The following is a 4,926-nucleotide window of genomic DNA, read 5'->3' as shown; positions in this document are numbered from 1 at the left end:
CCGGAATCTTCTTACTTATTCGCACTCACCACATATTATGTAACAACCAAATTGCCCTATGTGCCTTTGTATAGGTGCCCTATCCACCCTATTTGCCGCTACATGCGCTCTTACCCAAAACGACATCAAAAAAATTATTGCCTTTTCCACATCCAGCCAACTAGGACTAATAATAGTCACTATTGGCCTAAATCTACCCCAACTAGCCTTCCTACACATCTCCACACATGCATTCTTTAAAGCCATACTCTTCCTTTGCTCTGGGTCTGTCATTCACAGCCTTAACGGTGAACAAGACATTCGAAAAATAGGAGGATTACAGAAACTACTCCCTACAACTACCTCATGCCTAACAATCGGAAATTTAGCTCTCATAGGAACACCATTTTTAGCAGGATTTTACTCAAAAGATCTCATTATCGAAAGCCTTAACACCTCCTACCTAAACACCTGAGCACTTCTACTAACCCTTGTGGCTACAGCTTTCACCGCAACTTACAGCCTACGTATAGCCCTACTAGTACAAACTGACTACACCCGAATTCCCTCCATTACTCCTATCAATGAAAACGACCCAGCAGTCACAAACCCAATTACACGTCTTGCCCTAGGAAGTATTATAGCTGGCCTACTAATTACCTCCTATATCTCCCCTACAAAAACCCCTCCTATAACCATACCACTAATCACAAAAACCACTGCTATCATTGTTACAACATTAGGCATTATTCTGGCATTAGAATTATCAAAACTCACACATACCTTCTCTACCCCTAAACAAAACACCGCTACAAACTTCTCCAGCACTCTAGGATATTTTAACCCCCTCATACACCGCCTCAGCCCTGCTAAGCTCCTAAACAACGGCCAGAACATTGCATTCCATTTAATCGACCTATCTTGATATAAAATAATAGGCCCAGAAGGGCTAGCAACCCTTCAACTCAAAATATCCAAAATCTCAACTACCCTACACTCCGGACTAATCAAAACCTATCTAGGATCCTTCGCTTTATCTATCTTTATTATAATTTTATTCACACAGAATTAAGAATTAATGGCCCCTAACTTACGAAAACATCACCCCCTTCTAAAAATAGTTAACAATTCTTTAATTGACCTCCCAACACCACCAAACATTTCCGCCTGATGGAACTTTGGATCACTTCTTGGCATCTGCCTAACAATCCAAATCACCACTGGCCTCCTACTAGCAATACATTATACAGCAGATATCACTCTGGCATTCACGTCCGTCGCCCACACATGCCGAAATGTTCAATTCGGCTGATTAATTTGAAACCTTCATGCAAACGGTGCTTCCTTTTTCTTCATATGCATTTACCTGCACATCGGACGAGGCTTCTACTATGGTTCCTACCTATATAAAGAAACCTGAAACACAGGAGTTATTCTCCTCTTAACTCTAATGGCAACTGCCTTCGTAGGGTATGTCCTCCCATGAGGTCAAATATCATTCTGAGGCGCTACAGTAATTACTAACCTATTCTCAGCAATTCCTTACATTGGCCAAACACTTGTAGAATGAGCTTGAGGAGGATTCTCAGTTGACAACCCCACACTTACCCGGTTCTTTGCCCTCCACTTCCTCCTCCCATTCCTAATTGCAGGTCTCACCCTCATCCACTTAACTTTCTTACATGAAACAGGCTCAAACAACCCCCTAGGTATTTATTCAGACTGCGACAAAATCCCATTTCACCCCTATTTCTCGATAAAGGATATTCTAGGCCTTTTGTTCCTCCTCATTCCCCTGATAACACTTGCCATATTCTCACCTAACCTCCTAGGAGATCCAGAGAATTTTACACCCGCAAACCCACTAGTAACACCTCCCCACATCAAACCTGAGTGGTACTTCCTATTTGCGTATGCTATCCTACGATCAATCCCCAACAAATTAGGAGGAGTCCTAGCCCTAGCCGCCTCCGTCTTAATCCTATTTCTAGCCCCATTCCTCCACATGTCAAAACAACGAACTATAACCTTCCGACCTCTCTCCCAGCTTTTATTCTGAATCCTAGTAACAAATCTTTTAATCCTTACATGAATCGGTAGCCAACCAGTCGAACATCCATTTATTATCATCGGTCAACTTGCCTCAACTACCTACTTCACAATCATTCTCATCTTATTTCCCATCACCAGCCTTCTAGAAAATAAGATACTCAACCTCTAACTACTCTAATAGTTTATAAAAAACGTTGGTCTTGTAAACCAAAGACTGAAGGCTACCCCCTTCTTAGAGTTTTCCAAAAAATACCCAAACACCCCCCAACTTTCCAATCAACACGTACATCAAGGGGAGGGCCCCCCCCTCCCCCCATACCCTACGGTATGTATTACTTTGCATAGCATCCTCCACCACACTAGACATAACATGCATGTAGGAAAATCTGACATAACGTTATTGCAAATCCATCCAAATATTTCATACTATCTCCCATACAACCCAAAACTTGTCATATACAGACCTAGGCACATTCCCACACAAGGACATAACTTGTCATGTTCTAGGAATAATACCGCTAACCGAACTAGAACCTAAAACTGCCAATTTTCGCATAAAATCCCCCTCAATACGAGGAACGCCACAGGACCTAGAATCCATGGTCCATGGACCACTCACCACTTAACCTTGCTCTATGTACCAACCAAGAAGTGCTGGGTTATTCATTAGTCGTACTCCTCACGAGAAACCAGCAACCCGGCGTTAGTAATGTTTATCATGTCCAGCTTCAGGTGTATTCTTTCCCTCTCCACCAATAACCCACTCTCATAACTTGCTCTTTGTCGCCTCTGGTTCCTCGGTCAGGGCCATAACTTGCTTAATTTTCCTAAACTTGCGCTCCGTTACTAATGGTTGGGGATGCTCGGCCAACTTGGACCTCGTGATCGCGGCATTTTCCCTTTTCTAAACTTTTGGTTTTTTTTTTTTGGGTAGATCTCAATAAACCCTTCAGAGTGCTCCGCCAGGGGGCTCCCATATATGGTTGACATGGACCCCTTATGGTCGGCGAGCGGTTTTCTCACTTTCGCGTGAAAATTAATGATATGGTTTCCAAGTGTGCTATTCGGTCTCATAATTGATGTACTGATGCACCGTCACGTGCTGTTGGCTTGGTTTTTCCATTACGTCTCTCATCAAGTTGCAGTTTAATTAATGCACGCCAGACATATTTTTTGTCGTCAATTTCACAAAAAATGACAAAAATTTTGTCATTTTTTGCAATGATCTAGGGACTTTCCCTCTAATCATCAATAATTTTTGTTTTTTAAACTTTTAACAAAAATTTCAAATTTTATAAACTTTCCATTCCCCTAATTTTCCAATTAAAACATTTGTATCATCAATTTGTTAAATTTTTTAATACACTTTAATTTACACCATCATTTCCTTTCATCATTCATTTGTTATTTGCTTGTTTGTTTGTTTGTTTACACTTTAATTTACCCCATCATTTCCCTTTATCATTCATTTGTTATTTGCTTGTTTGTTTGTTTGTTTACACTTTAATTTACCCCATCATTTCCCTTTATCATTCATTTGTTATTTGCTTGTTTGTTTGTTTGTTTACACTTTAATTTACCCCATCATTTCCCTTTATCATTCATTTGTTATTTGCTTGTTTGTTTGTTTGTTTACACTTTAATTTACCCCATCATTTCCCTTTATCATTCATTTGTTATTTGCTTGTTTGTTTGTTTGTTTACACTTTAATTTACCCCATCATTTCCCTTTATCATTCATTTGTTATTTGCTTGTTTGTTTGTTTGTTTACACTTTAATTTACCCCATCATTTCCCTTTATCATTCATTTGTTATTTGCTTGTTTGTTTGTTTGTTTACACTTTAATTTACCCCATCATTTCCCTTTATCATTCATTTGTTATTTGCTTGTTTGTTTGTTTGTTTACACTTTAATTTACCCCATCATTTCCTCTCACCCTCTCACCTCCCCAATTAATCACCCCTACTACTCTAATTAATATCCCGCCCACATGGGCCTTTAACAGTTAACCCCAAACTTTTTTCCAACCCTTCAGAAAAAAAGGAATCAAACCTTTATCACCAACTCCCAAAGCTGGCATTTTCATTAAACTATTCTCTGAACCACACCACCTTAAACCGCCCGAATCGCCCCACGAGACAACCCTCGTACAAGTTCTAGTACAACAAACAACGTCAACAACAGACCCCAGCCCGCAATTAAAAATTGACCAACCCCCCAAGAATAAAACATGGCCGCTCCCTCAAAATCCAACCGAACAGATAAAACACCCCCACTATCCACCGTGTTCATCCCCAACCACTCTAACTCAGATAGCGCTACAATAAATACCCCACCTCCCAACACTAAAACTAACCCAGCACCATACCCAACAACCCGCCAGTCCCCCCAAGTTTCAGGAAATGGATCTGCTGCCAATGAGACCGAATACACAAAAACCACCAACATCCCACCTAAATACACCAGAAATAGCACTAATGATACAAAAGACACCCCCAAACTCATTAACCATCCACACCCTACAATAGACGCCAACACTAACCCCACTACTGCATAGTATGGAGAAGGATTGGAAGCAACTGCTAGTCCTCCCAAAATAAAGCTAACACTTAAAAATAGTATAAAGTACGTCATAACAATTCCTGCTTGGCTTCTATCCAAGACCTTTGGCCTGAAAAACCATCGTTGTAATTTCAACTACAAGAACATAAACCTTAACAAACCCACCCCTTTCTACCCCTCAAAGCCCCTCAACAACACATTTTTGTTATCCAATTGAACTACTTCTCCAACCACTAAACAAACCCTAAATCAATGTCAACTATCACTACAACTAAAACAAGCCCCAATAATAATCACTATGCCTAAAACAGCCTTAGTCCTTGTAGCTTAC

At 40.3% G+C, this 4,926-nt stretch overlaps 1 long non-coding RNA gene across 4 annotated transcripts in view; it reads right to left on the bottom strand.

The window, feature by feature from the left end:
* Positions 1-4,126: 4,126 nt before the first annotated feature.
* Positions 4,127-4,926, bottom strand: part of LOC127462900 (uncharacterized) — a 33,396-nt gene continuing 32,596 nt past the window's right edge. For 2 of the 4 annotated variants that reach the window (XR_007900589.1, XR_007900588.1), the window contains exon 2: positions 4,127-4,369. This is a non-coding gene — a long non-coding RNA (uncharacterized LOC127462900). Of the gene's footprint in view, positions 4,370-4,486; positions 4,643-4,760; positions 4,801-4,926 lie in introns of those variants that run through there. The other 2 variants (XR_007900587.1, XR_007900586.1) reach the window with 2 other exon arrangements.

This window comes from Manacus candei, unplaced genomic scaffold (genome assembly GCF_025592945.1).
Source record: "Manacus candei isolate 608988 ecotype Guabito, Panama unplaced genomic scaffold, ASM2559294v1 h1tg000143l, whole genome shotgun sequence".
Classification (NCBI taxonomy): domain Eukaryota; kingdom Metazoa; phylum Chordata; class Aves; order Passeriformes; family Pipridae; genus Manacus; species Manacus candei.
Note: the sequence above shows the minus strand (reverse complement) of the source record. Positions and strands in the feature narration are given on the sequence as shown.